The sequence below is a fragment of the Eubalaena glacialis genome, chromosome 13 (assembly GCF_028564815.1).
Source record: "Eubalaena glacialis isolate mEubGla1 chromosome 13, mEubGla1.1.hap2.+ XY, whole genome shotgun sequence".
In the NCBI taxonomy this organism is placed as follows: Eukaryota; Metazoa; Chordata; class Mammalia; order Artiodactyla; family Balaenidae; genus Eubalaena; species Eubalaena glacialis.
Genome location: NC_083728.1, coordinates 73,084,194 through 73,110,661, shown reverse-complemented (window position 1 = coordinate 73,110,661; position 26,468 = coordinate 73,084,194). Strand labels below are relative to the sequence as shown.

At 40.3% G+C, this 26,468-nt stretch overlaps 1 long non-coding RNA gene across 1 annotated transcript; it reads left to right on the top strand.

Moving 5' to 3' along the window:
* Nucleotides 1-14,121: 14,121 nt before the first annotated feature.
* Nucleotides 14,122-18,606, top strand: LOC133103707 (uncharacterized). The gene is made up of 3 exons (XR_009703356.1): nt 14,122-14,190; nt 14,453-14,564; nt 18,531-18,606. It is a non-coding gene; the product is annotated as an uncharacterized LOC133103707 (long non-coding RNA).
* The last annotated feature ends 7,862 nt before the right edge of the window (nt 18,607-26,468 follow it).

The window sequence follows — 26,468 nt, the reverse complement described above, 5'->3', positions numbered from 1 at the left end:
AGAATATCAGATAAATGGAATCATGCAGTAGATAATCTTTGTCTGGCTTCTTTCAATTAGCATAATGCATTTGACATTCATTCATGCTGTTGTTGGTATCAGTAGTATCTCTTTTTTATTGACGTGTAGCATTCCACAGTGTAGATGTACCACACTTTGCTTACCAGTTAACCAACTGAAGGACATTTGAGTTGTTTCCAGTTGGGGGAGGGGTAATTATGAATAAAGCCATAATCAAATGTGTACATATTTGGGGTGAACATAGTTTTTGTTTCTCCTGGGCAAACAGCTAGCAGTGGGAATTCTGCATTATATGTCAAGTGCATATTTAACTTTATAGGAAGCTGCTAAAACTGTTTTCCAAAGCAGCTGTACCATTTTAATTCTTACCAGAAAGGCATGAGCGTTCTGAGTGCTCCACAACCCTGTCAGCATGTGTATAGTATTATTCGCTTTTTTTTTTTAAATTCTATTCATTGGCGGGTTTTTTTGGCCACACAACACAGCTTGCAGGATCTTAGTTCCTTGGAACCCTGGGCCCACAGCAGTGAAAGGGCGGAGTCCTAACCACTGGACTGCCAGGGAATTCCTGTATTATTAGGTTTTATTTTAGCCGTTCTAATGGTTATGTAGTGATATCTCATTGGTGTTTTTTGTTTAAGATTTATTTTTTCTTTATTTTCTTTATTTTTGGCTGCCTCGGGTCTTAGTTGCAGCGCACGGGATCTTTGTTGTGATGCACGGGCTTCTCTCTAGTTGTGGCGTGTGGGTTTTCTCTCTCTAGTTGTGGCACACAGGCTCCAGGGCACATGGGCTCTGTAGTTTGTGGTACGCGGACTCTCTAGTTGAGACGCGTGAGCTCAGTAGTTGTGGCGCGTGCACTTAGTTGCCCCACGGCATGTGGGATCTTAGTTCCTTGACCAGGGATCAAACCCGCATCCCCTGAATTGGAAGGCGGATTCTTTACCACTGGACCACCAGGGAAGTCCCTATCTCATTGGTTTTTAATTTGGATTTTCCTAATGACCAAAAATGTTAAACATCTTTTCATGTACTTATATACCATCTGTATATCTTCTTTGGTGGAATGTCCAAGTATTTGTCCATTTTTTTTATTAGGTTGCTTGTTATCTTTTCATTAGTTGTGAGAGTTCTTTATTATTCTACCTGCAAGTCCTTTATCAAAGATGAATTTTGAAAATAATTTTTTCCCAGTCTGTGGCCTTACCTTTTCATTTTCTTAACAGTGTCTTTCAATGATAAGAAGTTTTAATTTTTTTTTCAGATTTGTTGAGTTGTGATGAACAAGTAAAAATTGTATATATTTTGGGTTGTACAATGTGATTTTTAAAAGTATACAATGAGATGATTTAATATACACATACCTTGTGAAATAATTACCATAATCAAGTCAAATAACACATCCGTCACCTCACATTGTTACCAATACAGTATTATTAACTACAGTCACCATGCTGTACATTAGATCCCCAGAACTTATTCATCTTATAATTGAACGTTTGTACCCAACCCTCCCCACCCCTATCCCCTGGCAACCACTGTTCCAACCTCTGGTTCTATGAGTTCAGCTTCTTTAGATTCCACATACAGTTGAGATCATAGAGTGTTTGTCTTTCCGTTTCTGGCTTACTTCACTTAGTATAATGTCCTCCAGGCTAATCTGTGTTGTCACAAATGGCAGGATTTCCTTCTTTTTTATAGCTGAATAATATTCCTGTGTGTGTGTGTGTGCATGCGTGTAAAATCACATTTTCTTTTTTTCTTCCCATTTTATTGTGATATAATTGACATACAGCATTGTATAAGTTTAAGGTGTACAGAATAATGATTTGACTTACATACATCATGAAATGATGACCACAGTAAGTTTAGTGAACATCCGTCATCTCATATAGATACAAAGTTAAAGAAATGGAAAAAATTTTTTCCTTGTGATGAGAACTCTTACGGTTTACTCTCAACTTTCATATATAATGTACAGGAGTGTTACGTTTATCATGTTATACATTACATCCCTTGTACTTATTTATCTTACAACTAGAAGTTTGTACCTTTTGACCGCCTTCGTCCAATTCCTCCTCCCCCCACACCCCACCTCTGATAACCACAAATTTGATCACATTTTCCCTGAGGGTGTTTGTTGTTTTTGAAGTATACTTGATATACAACACTATGTTAGTTCCTGGTACACAACATAGTGATTTGATATTTCTATACATTTCAAAATGATCACCATGATAAGTCTAGTTACCATCTGTCACTCTACAAAGATGTTACATAATTATTGACTTACATTCCAAACACTGTACATTTCCCACTCATGACTCATTTATTTTGTAACTGAAAGTTTATACCTTTTAATCTCTTTCACCTATTTCTCCCTTCTCCCACGCCCACAAACTGTGTATTCTCTCTATCTATGACTCTGTTTTTGTTTAGTTATGTTTATTTATTTTTTTTAGATTCCACGTCTAAGTTAAGTCATACAGTATTTGTCTTTCTCTGTCTGACTTATTTCACTTTGCCTAATACCCTCTAGGTCCATTCATGTTGTCACAAATGGCAAGATTTCATTCCTTCTATGGCTGATTAATATTCCATTAGACACACACACATACACACGCACACACCACATCTTCTTTATCCATTCATCTATTTATGGGCTCTTAGGGTGCTTCCATATCATAGCTATTGTAAATAATGCTGCAATGAACGTAGGGGTGCATATATCTTTACTAATTCGTGTTTTAGTTTTCTTTAGATAAATACCCAGGAGTGAACTTGCTGGATCATATGGTAGTTCATTTTTAATTTTTTGAGGAATCTCCGTACCATTTTCCATAGTGGCTGCACCAGTTTACATTCCCTCCAACAGTGCACAAGTGTTCCCTTTTCTCCGCATCCCTGCCAACACTTGTTATTTATCTTCTTTTTTTCTTGTCCCCAAACAAGATTCCAAGTGGAATGTACAAGGTGAAGGTGGCCCCAAAGCCATCTGGTCTGAAGAGCTAAGATGGAGTTGACAGAGCAAGAGGACACCACAACTGATGGGCCAAGGGCACATCTTCCTCTGCAGAAGTGCTCAGAACTTGTTTTGAACTAGAAATTCCTGTGGAAAACTGGGCATGTAACTGAGGAGGACCCTATGAAGCCTGCCCAGAATAGACCCCCCACCCATGTCCTCTGCCTGCCTTTTGTCTGTAGAAAAACTTTAGTCAAAGAATAAATTTAATCAGAGAAATGAGAAAAAAAATTGAGAAACAGTCAAGCAAGGCAAAATAATAATACTTTAGCCAGTAAACAAAGTCAAGGACCTTTAGTTCCTCCTCAAGGACTGTAGATAATATGCTGAGCCATGTCCTTTGAGCTGTTTTGCAGATACTGAAACCCCAAACCAGGTGGAAGAAGTTAACTGTATGCTGCCCACAAGCACGTAGATCCCAGACCAGTTGGAACCAGAGGGTTGATCATGCTGACTCTCGATGACCTCACCACCAACCAATCAGAAGAATGTGCATGAGCAGACCACGCCCTGCTCCTTGAGCACTGTAAGACTCCTCACTACCCCCTCCAGGGCGGGACACACAGTTTGGAAGGCATTAGCCCACTGTGGCCCCTTTGCCTGGCAAAGCAGTGAAGCTATTTTTTTCTACTTCACCCAAAACTCTGTCTCCGCGTTTCTATTCTGCACTGGTGAAAAGAGGCAGAGTTCCGGCAACAGATAGAGGGCTTGATGTGGGAGAAACATCTGGGAAGCTAAGTAAGGGAATATCTCATGGCCCAGTGTGCACTGGGACTCTCAGGAAGTATAAGGAGGTGGGAAGGTATAAACTGCTATAACAGGCACATTTTAAGCATGAGACTTTGTTTTCAAGGTTGCCTCATGGTCACAAGACAGCCGTTGTACTCCAGCCATCACCTCTCCTTCCATCAGGAAGGAGGGCCCAGCCACAAGTAGCCAAACCTTTTAGAAGTTTGTACAAATGTTTCTACAAATAGGATTTCACTTGATCTTTGATGTGAGGGAGGCAGGAAAGCAAGGAAAGAGGCTCATAGGGGCTAAGAGACTTGACAAATGTCACACAACTAGTAAGGAACAGAATCAGGATTTGAACCTCAGCCTTAGTGAAGGCTACCTGCCACTCCTTACTCCAACTAGAGTGGCCCCCCGGGAGGAGAAGCTCACATAACTCTACTTCACCCACCGACCACACTCTGGGTTGGAGAGAGGCAGAGCTGGAGGTTTACTGCCCCGGCAAGCCTTTGCCTGGACACCTTCTATGTGCACGGCACTCGGCTGGTTGTGGTAGAGTGAAGACATACCCCCACCTTCGTGGAGTTGAGGTTCCAGTGGGTGATAAGACAAACAGACCAATGCCTCCAAGCAGACTGTGGACCGGGTCAAGGGGAAGAGGTTGCAGAAGTCCAGGTGAAGAAGTTAGGAAAGGCCCTCAGAGAGTAGCATTTGAACTGGGGCTCAAAGGAAGAGCTGGCTTTTGATATAAAGGTGTAGAAGGAGGAGGAGGACGGTGTGAGCATTCTGGGAAGAGCATGTAGTCCAGTTTGGTTTTCATTTCTTACATATATTCCATCGTCACTTCCTGTCTGTCCATTGCAAATCCAGGTCTGCCTTTATCTATCCCTGCCACACCCTCACCTAAGCCACCAACACCTCTCGCCTGGATGATGGAAATATCTTCCTAACTGGTCTCCTGGCTGCCTCCTTTGTCTCCTTCCAGTTTGTCCCACACGCTGTTATAGGCTTCCAGCTTGAGTGACTAGGTCCAGTAGTATCACCAAGTGAGACTGGGAATATGAGAGAAGAACAGATTTGGGGGTAAGGGGAAGTATTAGGTTTGGATGTCCAGTATGAAGCGATTGTGGGACATCCAGGAGAGGACTTCCTATAGGTAGCTAGGGGACTCACAGTCTATACCTTAGCTGGGAGCTACAGAGTTGGGTGTCTTCAACAGAGATGAAGTGATCAAGGCCACGAAAAAGAAGAGGGCACACAGGATAGTCAGGACAGAACCTGAAGGCAGAGGGGACAGGGAGAAGATGAAAAAAGACATCCACAGAGTAAAACATAAAGACAAGTTTTAATAAGAGAGCAGATCAACAGTGGATGTGGCTGAGAGGACACAAGATGACTGTCCACTGGGCCTGCAGTTGGGATGTCTTGGGGTTTTGCCAAAGTGGGTTCAGTGGAGGTGGGGGCAGGGGCCAGAGGCAGGGGCTTGTGAGGGAATAGAGTAGAGAACATCAGGTACAAGTTGTCATCAAAGAGTAAATAGGAAAGAGAAAGCAATAAATAGCTAAAAATTAGATTCACAGGGCCATTCATAAAAGTCCGTATGAATGTGGTGTTTCTACATTATCAGTTAGGTAATGTAATTCTTATCAGTTTCTAGTCTTAAAAGGAAAAAACTAGAATGCACAAGGACACACAGACAAGGATATTCACCACAGCACTGTTTTTCCTTATAAATTAGAAACATCCTAAATGATATTCAGTAGGAGAAGGGCCGAACCTCTATACATCGTATGGCATTACATACAACAATTAAACAAGAAATGATTTATGCACCAAGATGAGAGGTTCATTCAAAATACACGGGCAAGTGACAATGTGATAGTCATTATGCAAATAAGTTACAATTAATACTTTTCATGGATACATACTTATGTGGATGCATAGATGTATCTGGAAGTGTATACCCTGAATGGATGACGGTAGATACCTCTGGGGAAGGAGAGTGGATATTGGTGGAAGTCAGAGAGGACTTTACAGCCTTATGAATGCATTCTTTAGAATGAAAAGTGTACACAAGTAAGCCTTCAAGGCCAGAAAAGGATGGAAGAGGCAGAGCATGTTTATTGGCCAAGAGAAAGGCACCAGTAACAGAGAAATTAAAGACAGGAGAGAGAAGCTCTAGGTGGGGATAAGATCTCAGAGATAGAAGGATGCATCTTCCTGGGTCCACGGATGGAGGGGAAACTCCTAGAGACTCCAACAGGTAGAAAGGAGATAAGGGTAGGTGTAAAGTAAGGGAAGGGGACACAGACCCAGATCCCTCCAGATGGCTTCAATTTCTAACTAAGTAGGTGACCAAGTTGTCACTAAATATGATAAATATTTAGAGGCATGCAGGAAAAAAAAAAAAGAGAGAAAGCTGGTTGGGAAGGAAGAGAACTAATGAGCAGGGCTTGGGTTGGAATGAACCACTTACCCCACTAGCTACTTATAACACTGTTGGGGTGGATCTGCCCTGGGTGTGAGGACAGAAAGGTCAGGTGGGGGTAACACCAATCCAGGACCGGGTTTGGGTGCAGGTCCAGCACATGCAGACTGTGTTAAAACGACGAGGTTCAGCTGGAGTAGGGAGAGACCAGGAAGAGAATCTGAGGGATAGGAGAGAAGATGGGATTCAAAAGCCTGGAGGCAACATGACAACAGAGGAGGACTAGGAAGAGGAGACTGATGGTTAAGGAGGAGCTGGGTTTAATTTCAGAGGCGGGGCAACAAGGACCTACTGCATAGCACAGGGAACTATACTCAACATTTTGTAATAACCTACAAGGGAGAAGAATCTGTAAAAGAGTAGATATATATGTATGTACAACTGAATCACTGTGCTGTACACCTGAAACTTACACAACATTGTAAATCAACTATACTTCAATAAAAAAGAAAATATAAATATTTTAGCTAAAAAAAAATTTCAGAGGTGGGCAGGTGGGGGAATAACCAACCAAGTCCAGAGTGGACATGGCACTGGGCGGGGCTGAAGCAGAGCACAAGAGGCAAGGGTCAGAGTTGAGGTCAAGAAGGCTAAGATGTTGACCCGGTCATCACATGGACATTAGTGAGCCTCCCAGGAGAGCAGGAGGGTGGGGGAAGGCAGGTCCGAGCCAGGTGCCACCTCAGTGAAGGGAAAGGAACTGATGCGCGTAGAAGCCAGTGCCTTGAAGGAGGGTGAGTGCCGACTTTCCGGTAGAAAAGGAACATCTTGGTGGCATTGGGCTCTGAGGAAGGGAAGGCCCGGCCCTCCTGGCCTGGAGCACGTGAGGTCTGAGAATGAGCTGCTGTGAGCTGGGGCTGCCAGGGAAGCAGAGGTTAAAGAGGCAGCGATGAGGAAAGCTCTCTCTCCACCCTAGGGAGTGTTTAAATGCTGGTGCCCAACCACCCACCACAGCTCCCCCCAAGAGAGGGATTTAGCTTGTCTAAGGTAGAACCTGGATATGGGTGATTTTTAACTTGTGACAATTTGAGACTTCCATAAAATTTGCAAGAATAGTACAAAGAATTCCCCTACACCCTTCTCTCAGATTCCTTAAGGGTTAACATCCGAATCACTCTTCATTACTTTACTGTCTCCACACACATTTTCCCCAAAGTGTCTGCATTTAAGTGGACGGGAATGCCTCAAACCTCCTGGGTCATGCGCTTATGCTTCCAGGATCAAGAAGCACTGCTTAGTAGAGGAACCCGGAGTGAACAGTATAAAATGGCAAGGAGGTGAAGGTAAAGAAATGTTACAGAAATGAAGGTGGGGTGCCCTCTCACTCAGGCCCAGGGTCTGAGGGCAACATGGACGAGCACCTGGCTGGCACTGCAGGTCTGCAATGACTTCCTGTAGAATGACCACGGGCATCTGAGCCTGGGCCTCACCTGGTCCACCACTGCTGTCACTGCCCATCAATGTCTGGCACTTTCCAGCACCTCCCCTGGGTACAGGGGGATGGGGTCCTGGGTCAACCAGATCTCTAAGTCAGTGTGGCGGAGCCGTACTTGTCCTGTGACATTGAAGAGCATGGAGCCCTGGGCATCCCGGAACACTGGGTTGCCACTGTGCAGTAATGGCATGGGGGAACAGTCACTGTGTGCATGTGGGCAAACAGGACCCTCTCATTTTTCTGCCAGATGTAAGTCTTTGGCCCAATCTCCACACAGGACACATGATGTCCAGCACATCATGGATGTAGTGGTATGGCTAGATGTGCATGATGGACTCTTCAGTTGCCACGGTGACTCATCCCGAAGTGTGGCTGGCTACAGCAGACTCATCAGATCAGGAAACTCCTTCACCCAGCCCTAGGGATCAGTTCCTGGCAGGACAGGGCCTATTTGTTGTCTTTTTTGATTATAGCCATTCTAAAATGTGTGAGGTGATATGTGAGGTGGTTTTGATTCACATTTCCCTGATGATTAGTGATGTTGAGCCTCTCTTCATGTGCCTGTTGGCCATCTGTGTGTCTTCTTTGAAAAAATGTCCATTCAGTTCCTCTGCCTATTTTTTAACTGGGTTGTTTGTTTTTTTGATGTTGAGTTGTATGAGTTCTTTGTATATTTTAGATATTAGCCCCTTATTGGATATATCATTTGCAAGTATTTTCTCCCATTCAGTAGGCAGCCTTTTCATTTGTTGATAGTTGCCTTCACTGTGCAAAAGCTTTTTAGTTTGTTGTAGTTCCATTTGTTTATTTTTGCTTTTGTTTCCCTTGCCTAGGGAAAGGAAACAAAATATATATTTTTATATATATAATATATATATAAATATATAATAGTTATATATATATTATATATATAAATATATAATAGTTATATATATTATATATATATTGCTATATATATTATAGCAATATATATCCAAAAATACATATTGCTAAGACTGATGTCAAAGAGCCTTCTGCCTATGTTTTCTTCTGGAATTTTTATGGTTTCAGGTCTTACATTTAAGTCTTTAATCCAATTTGAGTTTATTTTTGCATCTGGCGTGAGAAAGTAGTCCAGTTTGAGTCTTTTGCATGTAGCTGCCTGGTTTTCCCAACACCGTTTATTGAAGAGGCTGTTTTTTCCCCATTGTATATTCTTTACACCTTTGTCAAAGATTAATTGCCCATATAAGTGTGGTTCATTTCTGGGCTCTCTATTCTGTTCCATTGATCTATGTGTCTGTTTTTGTGCCAGTACCATACTGTTTGATTACTGTAACTTTGTAGTATAGTCTGAAGTCAGGGAGCATGATACCTCCAGTTTTGTTCTTCTTTCTTAAGATTGTTTTGACTATTCGGGGTCTTTTGTGTTTCCATAAATATTTTAGAATTATTTGTTCTAATTCTGTGAAAAATACCATTAGTATTTTGATAGGGATTGCATTGATCTGTAAATTGCCTTGGGTAGTATGGTCACTTTAACAATATTAATTCTTCTAATCTATGAGCAGGGTATATCTTTCCATCTGTTTGTGTCATCTTCAATTTCATCAGTGTTTTATAGTTTTCCTAGTACAGTATGTTTTACTCCTTAGATTTATTCCCAGGTGTTTTATTCTTTTTGATGCAATGGTAAATGGGATTGTTTTCTCAATTTCTCTTTCTGATAGCTCATTGTTAGTATATAGAAACTCAACATATTTTTGTATATTAATTTTGTATCCTGCAACTTTACCAAATTCATTGATACGTTTTAGCAATTTTTTGGTGGAGTCTTTAGGATTTTCTATGTATAGTATCATGTCATCTATAGTGACAGTTTTACTTCCTTCTTTCCAATTTGGATTCCTTTTATTTCTTTTTCTTACCTGATTGCTGTGGCCAGGACTTCCAATACTATGTTGAATAAAAGTGGCCGGAGTGGACATCTTTGTCTTGTTCCTGTTATTAGAGGAAATGACGATAATTTCAGCTTTTCACTGTGGAATATGATGTTAGCTCTGGACTTTTCATTTATGACATTTATTATGTTGAGGTATGTTCCCTCTACACCTGCTTTGTTGAGAGTTTTGATCATAAATGGATGTTGAATTTTGTCAAAAAGCTTTCTCTGCATCTACTGAGGTAATCATATGATTTTTATTCTTCAATTTGTTAATGTGGTGTATCACATTGATTTGCAGATATTGAACTATCCTTGCATTTATGGGATAAATCCTACTTGATCATGGGTGTACAATCTTTTTAATATATTATTGAATTTAGTTTGCTAATATGTTGTTGAGGATATTTGCATCTATGTTCATCAAGTGAGATTGGCTTATTTTTCTTTTTTTGTATGATATCTTTGGTTTTGGTATCAGGGTGATGCTGGCCTCTTAGAATGAGTTCAAAAGTGTTCCTTCCTCTGCAATTTTTTGGAATAGTTTGAGAAGGGTAAGTGTAAACTCTTCTCTAAATGTTTGATAGAATTCACCTGTGAAGCTGTCTGGTCCTGCACTCTTTTGTTTGCTGGGAGTTTTTAAAATTTCTGATTCAATTTCATTACTGGTAATTGGTCTATTCACATTTTTTATTTCTGCGTGATTCAGTTTTGGGAGATTGTACATTTCTAGGATTTTTGTCCATTTTTTTCTGTTGTCCATTATATTGGCATATAGTTGCTCATAGTAAATCTTACAGTCCTTTGTATTTCTGTGGTGTCAGTTTTAATTTTTCCTTTTTCATTTCTGATTTTATTGATTTGGGTCCTCCTCTTTTTTTCTTGATGAGTCTGGCTAAAGGTTTATCTTTTCAAAGAACCAGCTCTTAGTTTCATTGATGTTTTCTATTGTTTTTATCTCTATTTATTTCTGCTCTGATCTTTAAGATGTCTTTCCTTCTACTGAGTTTTGTTTGTTCTTCTTTTTCCAGTTCCTTTAGGTGTAATGTTAGGTTGTTTATTTGACATTTTTCTTGTTTCCTACATAGGCTTGTATCACTGTAAGCTTTCTTCTTAGAACTGCTTTTGTTGTACCCATAGATTTTGGATCATTGTGATTTTGTTTTCATTTCAGGTATTTTTAATTTCCTCTTTGATTTCTTCAGTGACCCATTGGTTGTTTAGGAGCATATTGCAGAGCCTCCATGTGTTTGTGTTTTTTGCAGTTTTTTTTTCTTGGAGTTGATTTCTAGTCTTATAGCATTGTGGTTGGAAAAGATGCTTCTACATGTGTTGTTGTTTCTTTTATTGCCCAGAAGTGGAATTGGTGGATCATATGGTAATCTTTTTTTGAGTTTCTTGAGGAAACTCCATAATGTTTTCCATAGTGGCTGTACCACTTTACATTCCCACCAGCAGTGAACTAGGGTTTCCTCTCCACATCCTTACCAGCATTTGTTATCTCTTGTCTTTTTGATGAGGTCCATTCTAACAGGCATCTGTTTTCAATTTTATCGGTTTCTGATCTTTATTGTTTCCTTCTTCTATTTAATTTGGATTTAATTTGCTCTTCTTTTTCTGGTTTCTTAAGGTGGAAGCATAGATTATTGATTTTAGACCCTTCTTCTTTTACAATATAAGCATTTAATGCCATAGATTTCCTTCTATGCACTGCTTTTGTTGCACTCCACAAAATTTAATGTTGTGTTTTCATCTTTGTTCAATTCAAAATATTTTCTAATTTCCCTTGTGACTTCCTCTTTGTCCCATGAGTTATTTAAAAGTATGTTCTTAACTTCTAGATATTTGGGATTTCCCAGGTATGTATGTTATTGGTGTTTAATTTAATACCATTGTGATCAGAAGATACTTTATATGATTTCTATTCTTTTACATATTTTTTGTTTCTTTTATCGCCCAGAAGATTTTCTTTCTTGACAAATGTTCCATGTGCACTTGAAATGAATGTGTATTCTGCTGTTGTTGGGCAGTGTTCTATAAGTGTCAACTGGGTCAAGTATCTTGATAGTATTGCTCACTTTTTCTATAGCCTTCTTGATTTTCTACTTGTCCTATGGATCTAAGAGAGAAGTTAAGTCTTCACCTATAATTCTGGATTTGTCTGTTTCTCCATTCACTCCTATCAGTTTTTGCTTCATGCACTTTGAAGCTCTGTTGTTAGGTGCATACACATTTAGGACTGCTATATCTTGTTGGTAAAATGACTCATTTATCATTATTTGATCTCCCTCTTTATTCCTCATAATATTCCTTCTTTTGAAGCCAACTTTGATATTAATATAGCTACTCCAACTTTCCTTCAACTAATGTTTGAATGTTACTCTTTTTTATCCTTTTTCTTTTAACATGTTTATGCCTTTATATTTAAAATGGGGTTTTGGTATATATCATGTAGTTGGATCTTGCTTTTTTATCCAATATAACAATTTCTGTCTTTTAATTAATGTGTTTAGACCATTTGTATTTAATGTAATATTTATATAATTGAATTTAAATCTACCATCTGGCTAGTTGCTTTCTATCTGTTCCATTTTTGGTGCATTTTCCTCTTTTTCTGCCTGCTTTTGGATTGAATAATTCTTATTATTTTATTTTATCTCCACTATTGGCTTATTATTTGTGCCTCATTTTAAAGACATATATTTGATGGTTGCCCTAGAGTTTACAACTTAATCTTTTTTTTTTTTTTTTGGCTGCGTCTTAGTTGTAGCATGCAGGATCTTTTGTTGTGCGGTGTGCGGTCTCTTTGTTGCAGCACGTGGGCTTCTCTCTAGTTGTGGCATGCAGGCTTTCTCATTCTAGTTGTGGCGCACGGGCTCCAGAACGCATGGGCTCTGTGGTTTGCGGCATGCAGGCTCTCTAGTTGAGGTGCGTGGGCTCAGTAGTTGTGGCACGCGGGCTTAGTTGCCCCACAGCCTGTGGGATCTTAGTTCCCTGACCAGGGATCAAACCTGCTTCCCCTGCATTGGGAGGTAGATTCTTTACAACTGGGCCACCAGGGAAGTCCCTAAAATTTAATCTTTAATCAATCACATTTTACCTTAAAATATTATACTTCCTCCTACCTAACATAAGAATCTTACAACAGTATACACCCAATTCCTCCCTCCCAACTTTTAGGCTATTGTTGTTCTGCATTTTATTTTTGCATATTCTGTAATTCTACAATAGGTTGCTGCTATTTTTACTTTAGATGATCAATCATCTTTTATTGAAAATTTTATTGAGATACTTGTAGATTCACATGCTGTGGTAAGAAGTAATACAGAGAGATTCATGTAATTTTAATCCAGTTTACCCTAACTGTAACATCTTGCAAACTATAGTGCAATATCACAACCAGAATCGAAACTGCTACAATCTACTGGTCTTATTCAGATTTCCAGTTTTATTTGTATGTCTGTGTGTCTGTGTTTAGTTCTATACAATTTTGTTACATGTAGGTTCATGTGTTCACTACCACAGTCAAGATACAGAGCAGTTCCATCACCACAAGGATTGCTCATTTTATAACCACACCTATTCCTATACCTTCCCATCCCCATCCCTAACCCCTGGCAACCATAAATCTGTTCTTCATTTCTAAAATTTTGTTATTTAAAAAACTTTCATATAAATTAAGTCACACAGTATGCAAACTTTTGTGACTGGATTTTTTCACTCCACATAATTCCCTGGTCATACAAGTTGTTGTGTGTATCAATAGTTTGTTCATTTTTACTGCTGAATAGTATTCCATGGTTTATATGTATCACAGTTTATTTAACCATTTACCTGTTGGAGGACATCACAGCTGTTCAGTTTGGGGCTATTGTGAATAAAGCTGCTATGAATAGTCATTTACAGGTTTTTGTCCAAACGTAAGGTTTTTGTTTCTCTGGGATAAATGCCCAAGAGTGCAATTGCTGGTGTGCATGGTAATTGCATGTTTAGTTTTATAAGAAACTGCAAAACTGTATTCCAGACTGGCAGTACCACTTTACATTCCCACCAGAAATGTGTGAGGGATCCTCAATTATCTTTTGAAGTGATTGAAAATAAGAAAAAATAAGTCTTTTATACTTATCTTCATTTTAATCATTGTCAGAGATCTTCATTTCTTCGTAGAGATCCAAGTTTCTATCTGGTAACTTCCTTGAACACTTCATGTAATGCAGTTCTGTTGGTACTCTCAGCTTTTGTTTGTCTGAAAGGTCAGGCACACCCCCCAGACCTGGTCAGAGGACTCCAGCCTCAGGCTACAATTACTGCCTCAGGAATGGACATGTGACTCATGCAAAGCCTTTCAAGGTCCACCTGTGAACTTTTGCTGTGCTACTGGGACAAATGTACATGTTTCCTCTAGGATCTGAGGCTGTTAGGCCCATGTAAACCTGGAGTTATCTTGCTGCCATGTGGTAAAAGTTTGCACTCAACACAGAGGGAAAGTCAGAGATAAACAGGTTCCTGGCATCATCTGAGTACTAGCTACATAGATCCAGCTCTGCCTGACTTTTCAGTTTTATGAGCTGGTAAGTTCCTTTTTTATTTGAGCTAGCCTGTGTTGGGTTTCTGTCACTTGCAGCCGAAGTGGCCTGAATGGTGTAACTTTACCATTGGCACTCATGTCCATATTACCATAACTTGGCTGTCTCTGACCACTATAGGGAAAGGATTCAGTGATTTCTAATTGGCCATTACTAACAAGGACACAGGAGGTTTGAAACAGCTGAGCACAGATTTCAAGAATGAGAAGACAAGGTCATGACTATACTTTTGAACTTGATGTTGTAGGTGTGCAGAAGCATGATGCTTCTCTCCCCACCTTTGACTGTTCACTGATTGGAACCACAAGACAGACCAGATGGGAGGACTGGACCAATAATGGGTGCAAGATGCCAACAAGGTAAGGGAAACCCAAATCCCACTTTGCAGCAGCCTAAATCACACATTTCTTAAACACAAAAAAAGAAAGGAAGCAGCCTAATCAAGACCTTTAAAGGAGAAAAAAACCACAGAGCCATGACCATGAGCTGCTAGTCAAGGAATTAGGACAGTATGTGCTCAAAGCCCAGTGTTTTATGAAAAGACTGGTTTCTGCTTGGCTAGGCACCTGTGTGCTTTTTATCTGAGTGTTTAACAGCAGGAGCCCATTATCCTTCGGCATTCTCTAGTTATAGCAGATTCCAATTTCAGAAACAACAAGAAATTGGATTCCAGCTGCCAGGGGTTCTCTCTGGGAGATTTTCTATCTCTAAGACAGAATTGCCTTTTTCTCTTTTTTTCATGGTGAGAGGAGGCATGCGGAACACCTCTGATTATCTGCAGAGGCAAAGCCTCATGTGAGCATGCTGACAACACTACAGGGAGAAAGCCTTAGGCTGGAAGCTCAAGGGAAGGCAGGGGAATGAACGTTTAAATGATTAAGGCAGTTTGATAACTATCATGTTGTGGTCTAACCCCCAATGCTTTCAGGCTGACGCCGTTATTACTGAAGCTGCAACAATTTTCATTACCCTACTACTTCACTGAATCACTTGATGCTCTTCAAAAATTTCCTTGATCTTTCTGCTCCTTTCTTAAGATTTCCTCTTTCTTTTAAGATGTTATTCTAATCTGAGAGATATGCCCATGATTTAGAGAATTTCTTTTCCTCTCTCACATTACATCCCCTCTACTGGGATGTGGATGAACCTAGTGACCAGTTGGCCTTTTATGCTTTCAGAATGTCAATTTCATCCTTAACAACATTTTAAAATGAATCTCTGGTAGAAAAATAATACCTAAGCTCTGCTTATAATTTAGTTCACTCGAATATTTATTGCACACTTACTGTTTTAGGTGCTTACAATACAGAGTAAATAAATCAACAATGATCCTTACCCTCAACAAAGTTTACATTCTAGTGGAGGCAAAGAGACAATAAATATATTTAATTTTATCTTATAATAAGAACCTCTGGGCTTCCCTGGTGGTGCAGTGGTTAAGAATCTGCCTGCCAATGCAGGGGACACAGGTTCGAGCCCTGGTCCAGGAAGATCCCACATGCCGCAGAGCAACTAAGCCCGTGCGCCACAACTACTGCGCCTGCGCTCTAGAGCCCAGGAGCCACAACTACTGAGCCTGCGTGCCACAACTACTGAAGCCCGCGCGCCTAGAGCCCGTGCTCTGCGACGAGAAACCACGACAATGAGAAGCCCGCGCACCGCAACAACTAGAGAAAGTCCATGCGCAGCAATGAAGACGGAACACAGCCAAAAATAAATAAATATATATATATATATATATATATATATATAAATGTAAAGAACCTCTGCTTATGGAAAAAATTTGCACCCAATTTTCTCTCACAATGTTCTACTTTTAAAAGAAAAATATCTACCTGCAGGTTATTACATTCTGAAATATTACTGTCTGGTATCTTTTCCCTCATTTTCTTAGTTTAGCTTACTTACTTGTCTTAGCTTAGCTTTCCTTGCTAAACCATTTGTAAATTCAGCTCTGTGAGGTAAAGGGGGCCATATAAATCACTGTCCTCTCACCTCCAATCCTATCATACTAGGGCTCTTCCACATCTCAACACTAAAGCAAAGTCTGACTCCTTTCCACTCTCCTTTTCTGCTATCAAAATAAGCTCAAAAACATATAAAATTAATAAAGTTGCTTCCTGATGGGATTGGTGAAATATGTTTACAGTCATTAGTATAAAAATAGACAAATCCTGTCAAAGAAGTTGCTGCCAAAATCGGTATCAGTGAGAACTCCTGAAGAGAAAGAGGAGCCCAGGATGGAAAAGGCCAAAGAAACCTAAATATGGTTTCTGTGGCCATACAGTCTCTTTTGAATTAGGGTCTGGGAAACCTGAGTCCACATAAGCTGTTGCTGCCTCAAGAAGAAATTTCTCCTTTCTAGGGTCAGCCTAATGAGCCCCTTGTAAGAACAATGATGGCATAACATGTAGGGCAGCCTTCCTATGTGCCTTGCCCTGTTTGACACTTTTCTGTCCTTGCTACTGATTTTCACAATAACCCTGAAGAAGACACTAAGGCTTAGCCAGGTTAATTAAATCACCCAGCGTTCCACAGCTAGTAAGTATGGAGCTGAGATTTTTACCTAGATCTAAACTAAAAATCTCTCCAAGAAAAAAATGGTATTTATAATATAAATTTATCAGAAGGAAAAAAACCCTCATTTTCAAAGGAGAAGTCATATGCTCTCTACAGAAGTGAATTCAGAAACTCTCAAAGAAAGGCAATTGTCTACAACAAATATCAAGAACAAGAAGAGCTTGATAGATCCCATTGCTGAAGTCGAAATGTAAGGATTTAACTCCTGGTATACCTGTTTTTCTGTGCCAGAGGTTGGGAGCTATTGTTAATGTTACCAACTATAAAGACTAAATGGAAAAAAGTAAGATCATAATATTTCTCCAAAAAAAAATATCCCTAATGTTGATTATCTCCTTCTTTGGACATAATCTTGTCCTCAGGCGGTCCCTTTGCAATGAAACATTATGACCCTTATTTACAGAGGAAGAGAAGTGAGCTATAGGGAAGAAATCAACACATCATTGATAATTCTGTGGCAAAACACAGGGTATATATTATTGCAGTCCTATGAAATTCCAGATAGAATTTCCTACACAAAATTTCACATCACAGCTCCATTTCTGACACTATTAATAAACTGATTTAGCTTCAGGCAGAATATTTGGGGCCAAATATTCTTAATAATTTAGAATGCTACAAGTGCTCATGTTCATCATAGTTGGCAAATGGACTTATTATAAGAATCTTGAATCAGGGATTAACTGATTATCCCAATATTCATTCTAGCAACCCCAATGAATGTATATGCTTATATGTACACAGTTCATATACACAGCTGTAAGATTTTTTATTTGTTTTTAATCCTTCATTCCCAAATAGACAGTGATGGAGAGGGGAAAGTCATGTCTCACCAAAGTACAAAATTTGAGGCTCTGAATATGTGGAGTGCTCTAACTGCTGACTATCTCTAGCTCTCCTAGTGATCCTATAGTAGGATACATGAGCTCCTCAGAGGAGGGGCTTTTTTTTTTTTTCCTTTTCAAGCCTCTATGCTTCATCAGTCGCCTCATAAAGCAAGAATATGTAAAATATTAATAAAGAAATTCACAATAAGCATTTCATAACTACAGCAGAATCAACAGTATGATATAGAATGGATACTTTGAAAGAACAAAATCCACCAGCACCAAGTATAATACATAAGACTAGCTCATTTCTAGTCTAGGTAACTTAATCTTTAACACTGAGTAAAACCACTGATTTCATCCTTAATATGAAACAGAAGTCATTAAAAAAAGCAGGAGAGATGCTTGCCTAAGGATTTCCAAGCTGTTGTTATAGTAAATCTCTATGGAAAGTACTTGTTTTCAAAAAACAGTTTTAAAATTGATTTTAATGATTAACTACATGTAGTTAAATACCAAGATTGTTTTCATTATTTAAAAGACAAAGGCCTGAGGTTATTTTTTGTCAATTATTCACCCTGAAGCAACTCACTTTGGATCTGCTGCTTTGCTGGAGCTAAAGACAGTATTGTTTACTCTGTTATTAAGAGAAAAGTCATTTCCTAAACTTTCGTTGCAAGTATAATTTGGAAAGTATCTACTGTGAGGCTTCCAGACAAAAGACAAGAAAAAGGAAAGCTGCATATATAGTATTTAACAACACACTTACATATAGAGCAGATTGATCTAGAAGACTATTTTGTGTGTGTGTGATGGATTTTATTTAGGTTTCCTGCAAAGTCTTTACGGATGACACTGTAATTCAACAAATAAATTGGCAGACTTGGACCACTGGGAAAATGTATCTTTCTATTGTAGAATGTGCAGCAAGCAGCAGGGATTTGGCCAGGGCTGAAAGACAGCACGACCACGTCAGTGCAGTGCCAAGCCGCCGAGGGTCAAGTCTGTGCTCCTCCTGCACTATGTGCTCATCACAGCCCTGGACTTGGCTCATTGCACTGGACTTTGCCGCCTGCCTCAACCACTAGCGCCACGTGAGCTCCCAAAGGCAAAAAGGCATCATGTCTTATGACTGTTTAACCTCAGCTCCCAGCGCAGTGCTCACACCCAGTAGGTACTCCACAAATGTTTGCTGATGAAAGCATGCAAGCATGCTTAATTGACCAAATGGACAGAGTAGCCCTTTATCTATAATATACTAGAATTTCATCTTCATTGTTTGTTTTGTGTGAAAAGTATGGACTTTGTTGCATTTTTTGATAGAAGCTACATGTATAAACTAATTAGGTAATCAATTTCTAATATTACGACATGAAATGCCTTATCCCCTATAATTAGAAGAGATTACACGTTGGTTTTCTTGCCCAAGTACCTCCGTTATGAATCTCCATTAGCAATAAGTTTAACAATTACATTTACAGGCTGCCGAATAGATCTATTAAACTTAGAAAAATAATCTACCCTGCAGAACAAACATTTCTCTAACTATATCAAGGAACCACAGACCATCTTTCAAAAATCACAGGGGGGAGAATAATACCCCTGAACCATACAGCTCTGTATATTGTAATAGTAAAATATTAATCAGATATTAGAAAACTCACTTGCAAGTATGAAATTTATTTCAAATAGACATTTTTGCTAAATTTGTCATACTGTTGACTCTCAAAGCACTCTTTGATCATCAAACCATATCCTGCTAAGTATACAGTTAGCCTCTGGACTTCAGTCAGACACTTTCAGATTGGCATTAGCTATGTGAGGCCACAAGATGCCAAACGTTAAATTATCAAAGATAAATGATACTTGAGTGCCCTGAATAAGTTTATAACTCTAAAAATGCTTACAGCAGCACGAGATTACACAGCCAACATGTCTGGTTGTCAACATATCTATGCCTGAGTCAACAAGAATTAGTCTCCAGAGCCTCTTATTTCCAAGGAAGTAAATCTCCAGATTCTCCACATCAGCTGCACACTAGAATAAGCTAGGGAACTTTAAAAAATACTGATGCCTGGATCTCACCCGAGAGATTCTGATTTAACTGGCCGAGGGTGTGGCCTGAATATCAGGACTTTTTCAAGCTCCAAGTGATTCCAATGTGCAACATGGTTGAGTACCATTACTTTAGAGCTTCTGTTTCTCAAAGAAAATTTGGAGGGGCACAAGCTAAGCACACCGTTTCTTCCTCCATTGCTCTCACATCTACCAGCAAATGAACTTCGAGTCAGTTCTACTCCAGAGTCTCTTCCTCTCCCCCTTCTGCCACCATGGTTTTCTTCTACAACATTGCTTGAGGCATTTAACGCTACTTGAATTTCGAGCAACTTCCCTAATTCAGGTGGAAAATGTTCACTTTGTGGATGGAGAAGCTAAGACTGAGAAAGAGTTTCTTAAAATTCTACAGAAAAATGTGTTTCAGAACAGTCCACATTCACTTATCTCACACATTCAACTCACTTTTCAACACACAGTTACCCAATTGTCAGTCGCCTCCAAATCCAAGTATCACTAAATTCTAATGATTCTAATGCCCTAATCTCTCTTGTGTCAATCTCCTCTTGACCTTCCATGTTACATTGCTTTAGCTCAGGCCCCCACCAGCGTTTCTCATATAAAACCAACTTTGGTCTTCAGACTGTTCTTTCTCTGTGATTTGGCTAACCTCCCTTCAAACCATTCTCTACACTGCAGGGTGATGTATTCAAAGTTGAGTATGATATTATTACCCCTCGGTTTAACAACAATAATATTCCATTCCTTTCAGGATCAAATCCATACTTCTCAAACTCTGCTAAACCATGCACAGTTCCTCCAAGCATGTCACATGATCTCATGCCTCTCTGTACTTGCACAGACTCCTACTGCATTTTCACAATTCATCTGAGAGATCATTTCTTTGCTACTGAGTCTGAATTATATGCTCAGACAGTATATACTTCCACACTTACATCAATAACACCTAACACATGGCACTATGATTTTCACTATAATTGACTGTGAGCTTATTCAGAGTTGGGACTGCATCTCTTGTCTCTTTGTTCTCTGGACTCAGCACAGGAGCTGGTATATAGTTAAGTGTTCAGTAAATATTTGTTGAATGAATGCCCCATCATTTCACATGTCCACGCTTTGTGATACTGTTCCTCTTCCCCAGGTACCTCCAATCTTCATTCATAGTATTAATGCCTCCACTGAAATGACTAAGCATCTTTTCCTGTGTACAGCCTCCCTGAACTTGGTTTCTGAGGCAGTGTCTATCATGCCCACCTTTTAGCCTCTGTTACATATTGCATATACTTCTAGTCATAGCACCTACCATTCTGTGCTGCCATTACCTGTCTTAATGTCTGTCACCCTTACTAGACTGTAGACTCCTTACTGGCAGCAAACTATTTTATCTATCTTTGTATTCTGAGCACTTTTTCTACAGTAGGTGACTAGCAACTAGGCTTTAATTCCGCCCCCCGCCCCCAATCCTTGTTTTATACCACTTCCAGAATACTCTAAAACAAAATTCAGGTTATGTCTTTCCCAAGTTTAAAAATCTTCATTGGGGGGTGGAGTCAAGATGGCAGAGTGGGAGGACGCGGAGTTCAGGTCTCCCCACAACTAGGGCACCTACCAGATGCTGGTGGGGGACCTCGGCACCCAAGGGGATGGGAGGAACCCCCGAATGACCAGGTAGGATGTCGGGGGACTGAGGGTGTGGAGAAGTGTTGGCCGGATGGCACTGCCGCCCCTGAGGGGTGGCTGGGGGAGGGGAGGGGTTCCCACGCCTGGAGGGACCCTCGGGGGTTTGGAGGATCAGCGGGGGAATGCGGCTAGGGTTTCCCCTGCCCGATCAGGCCCCGGGAAGCCTGCTGGGGTACCAGGCCAGGTCCTCCGCCCTCCGGGGCTCCCTCTGGCCACATGGATCCTGGGGGGTGTGCGAGGGAGGTGGGAGGAAGGGGAGGGGAGGGGAGGGAAGAAGAGGAGAGGTGAACTGGGAGGGGCCCTCAGGACCGGGGAGGGAATGCAGCTTGCATTTCCCCTGCACACACAGGCCCCAGGAAGCCTGCTGGGCTCCCAGGCCTGGTCCTCCACCTTCTGGGGTCCCCTCTGGCCACATGGGTCCTAGGGGTGTAGGGGTAGGGGGAAGAAGAGGAGAGGCAGACAGGGAGGGACCCTCTGGGATCAGAGGATCCTGGGGAATGCACCTAGGGTTTCCCCTGCCCACTTGGGTCTGGTGAGCCTGCTGGGGTCCCAGGCCTGGTCTTGCACCCTCAGAAGCCCCATCCAGTCACGTGGGTCCTAGGGGCGTGGGGGGGGGAAGAAGAGTAGAGGCGAACGGGGAGGGACCCTCTGGGATCAGAGGATTGGGGGGCAAGCATGGCTAGCGTTTCCCCCATCCACTTGGGCCCAGGGAGCCTGCTGAGGCCCTGGGCCTGATCATCCACACTCCAAGGCCAGAGGCACTCCAGGGCCCCTCTGGCCGTGCTGATCCTAGACCCCACCTCTACCTAAACCCCGCCCCTGCCTAAGCCCCGCCCCCCACAGCCAAGGCCTCTGCTGGCCTTTTTTTTTTGCTTTTTTCCTATTGTGGTTCTGTTTTACCTTCCGGTTGTTGTTTCATCTATATTTTTATTTTTTCTAACGTATCTGTTAGTTTTCTAATCTTATTTTATTTTTTACCTTTTGTTCTTGCTCTGCTCCTTTTTTTTCTTTTCTTTTCTTTCTTTTTGGCCACCCCACATGGCTTGCGGGATCTTGGTTCATGGGCCGGGGGTCAGGCCTGATCTGTGGTGGGAGCTCCAAGTCCAAACAACTGGACTAACAGAGAACCTCAGACCCCAGGGAATATTAATCAGAGTGAGGTCTCCCGGACGTCCTCATCTCAGCACCAGGATCCGGCTCTACCCAACAGCCTACAAACTCCAGTGCTGGAAGCCTCAGGCCGAACAACCACTAAGACAGGAACACAGTCCCATGCATCAAAAAAAAAAAAAAAAAAAAAGAGATGACAAAAAATATGTTACAGATGAAGGAGCAAGGTAAAAACCTACAAGACCAAATAAATGAAGAGGAAATAGGCAACCTACCTGAAAAAGAATTCAGAATGGGGCTTCCCTGGTGGTGCAGTGGTTAAGAATCCACCTGCCAATGCAGGGGACACGGGTTCAAGCCTGGGTCTGGGAAGATCCCACATGCTGCAGAGCAACTAAGCCCGTGCGCCACAACTAGTAAGCCTGTGCTTTAGAGCCCATGATCCACAACTACTGAGCCCATGTGCCACAACTACTGAAGCCCGTGTGCCTAGAGCCCATGCTCTGTGACAAGAGAAGCCACCGCAATGAGAAGCCTGCGCACTGCAACGAAATAGTAGCCCCCACCTGCGGCAACTAGAGAAAGCCCGCACACAGCAGCGAAGACCCAACACAGCCAAAAATAAATAAATAAACAAACAAACAAATAAATAAATAATTTTTTAAAAATTCAGAGTAATGATAGTAAAGATGATCCAAAATCTTGGAAATAGAATGGAGGCACAAATCAAGAAAACACAAGAAATGTTTAACAAAGACCTAGAAGAACTAAAGAACAAACAGAGATGAACAACACAATAACTGAAGTGAAAAACACACTAGAAGGAATCAATAGCAGAATAACTGAGGTAGAAGAACTAATAAGTGAACTGGAAGACAGAATGGTGGAAAAAAGAATAAATCCTAACCCTAATCCTAAAAATCTTCCAACAAACAAAAAGTCCAGGACCAGATGGCTTCATGGGGGAATTCTATCAAACATTTAGAGAAGAGCTAACATCTATCTTCTCAAACTCTTCCAAAAAGTTGCAGAGGGAGTAACACTCCCAAATTCATTCTACAAGGCCACCATCACCCTGATACCAAAACCAGACAAAGATATCACAAAGAAAGAAAATTACAGACCAAGATCACTGATGAACATAGATGCAAAAATCCTCAACCATATACTAGCAAACAGAATCCAACAACACATTAAAAGGATCATACACCATGATCAAGTGGGATTTGTCCCAGGAATGCAGAGATACTTCAATATACGCAAATCAATCAATGTGATACACCATATTAACAATTTAAGGAATAAAAACTATATGATCATCTCAATAGATGCAGAAAAAGATTTTGACAAAATTCAACAGTGATTTATGATAAAAACTCTCCAGAAAATGGGCAAAAAGGGGACCTACCTCAACATAATAAAGGCCATATATGACAAATCCACAGCAAACATCATTCTCAATGGTGAAAAACTGAAAGCATTTCCACTAAGATCAGGAACAAGACAAGGATGTCCACTCTCACCACTCTTATTCAACATAGTTTTGGAAGTCCTAGCCACAGCAATCAGAGAAGAAAGAGAAATAAAAGGAATATGAATTGGAAAAGAAGAAGTAAAACTGTCACTGTTTGCAGATGACCCGATGCTATACATAGAAAATCCTAAAGATACCACCAGAAAACTACTAGAACTAATCAAGGCATTTGGTAAGGTTGCAGGATACAAAATTAATGCACAGAAATCTCTTGCATTCCTATACACTAACAACAAAAAATCAAAAAGAGAAATTAAAGAAACAATCCCATTTACCATTGCAATATAAAGAATAAAATACCAAGGAATAAACCTACCTAAGGAGGCAAAAGACCTGTACTCAGAAAACTATAAAACACTGATGAAAGAAGTCAAAGATGACATAAACAGATGGAGAAATATACCATGTTCTTGGATTGGAAGAATCAATATTGTGAAAATGAGTATACTACCCAAAGCAATCTACAGATTCTATGCAATCCCTATCAAATTACCAATGGCATTCTTCACAGAATTAGAACAAAAAATTTTACAATTTGTATGGAAACACAAAAGACCCCGAATAGTCAAAGGAATCTTGAGAAAGAAAAATGGAGCTGGAAGAATCAGGCTCCCAGACTTCAGACTATACTACAAAGCTAAAGTAATCAAGACAGTATGGTACTGGCACAAAAACAGAAATATAGATCAATGGTACAGGATAGAAAGCCCAGAGATAAACCCATGCACATATGGTCACCTAATTTATGACAGAGGAGGCAAGAACATACAATGCAGAAAAGACAGCCTCTTGAATAAGTGGTGCTGGGGAAACTGGACAGCTACATGTAAAAGAATGAAATTAGAACACTCCCTAACACCATACACAAAAATAAACTCAAAATGGATTAAAGACCTAAATGTAAGGCCAGACACTATAAAACTCTTAGAGGAAAGCATAGGAAAAACATTCTTTGACATAAACCACAGCAAGATCTTTTTTGACCCACCTCCTAGAGTAATGAAAATGAAAACAAAAATAAACAAATGGGACCTAAAGAAAAGCTTTTGCACAGCAAAGGAAACCATAAACAAGATGAAAAGACAATCCTCAGAATGGGAGAAAATATTTGCAAACAAAGCAACAGACATAGGATTAATCTCCAGAATATACAAACAGCTCATGGAGCTCAATATCAAAAAACAAACAATCCAACCAAAAAATACGCAGAAGACCTAAACAGACATTTCTCCAAAGAAGACATACAGATGGCCAAGGGACACATGAAAAGCTGCTCAACATCACTAATTATTAGAGAAATGCAAATCAAAAGTACAATGAGGTATCACCTCACAATGGTCAGAATGGCCATCATCAAAAAAATCTACAAACAATAAATGCTGGAGAGAGTGTGGAGAAAAGGGAACCCTCTTCCACTGTTGGTGGGAATGTAAACTGACACAGCCACTGTGGAGAACAGTATGGAGGTTCCTTAAAAAACTAAGAATAGAACCACTGTCTGACGCAGCAATCCCACTACTGGGCATATACCCTGAGAAAACCATAATTCAAAAGGACACATGTACCCCGATGTTCACCACAGCACTATTTACAATAGCCAGGACATGGAAACAACCTAAATGTCCAATGACAGATGAATGGATAAAGAAGATGTGGTACATGTACATATATACAATGGAATATTACTCAGCCATAAAAAGGAACAATATTGGGTCATTTGTAGAGATGTGGATGGACCTAGAGTCTGTCATACAGAGTGAAGTAAGCCAGGAAGAGAAAAAGAAATATCGTATATTAATGCATATATGTGGAATCTAGAAAAATGGTACAGATGAACCTATTTGCAGGGCAGGAATAGAGATGTAGACATAGAGAATGAACATTTGGACACAGAGAGGGGAAGGGGAGGGTGGGACAAATTGGGAGATTAGGATTGCCATATATACACTACCATGCGTAAAATAAATAGCTAGTGGGAACATGCTATAAAGCACAGGAAGCTTAGCTCAGTGCTCTGTGATGACCTAGATGGGTGAGATGGGGTGGGTGGGAGGGAGGTCCAAGAGGGAGGGGATATAGGTATACATATCGCTGATTCACTTCATCGTACAGCAGAAACTAACACAACATTGTAAAGCAATTATACTCCAATAAAAAAAAAATCTTCAATGACTTCCTTTACCTACAGTAGTTTTACCCAAAGTACAGCGTCTGAACTCCTGGTAGTACATGTGATGATTTTCAGATGATACACAATAGTTCTTGTTATTTTAATGGTTAACTATTTTAATTGTGTTAGAAAAAGTGAAACCCACCAAATGAATGTTTTCATGTATACTTTTTATTATTTTTTAGTTTTTTAAAAATTTATTTATTTTTGGCTGCATTGGGTCTTCGTTGCTGTGCGCCGGCTTTCTCTAGTTGCGGTGAGCGGGGGCTATTCTTCATTGTGGTAC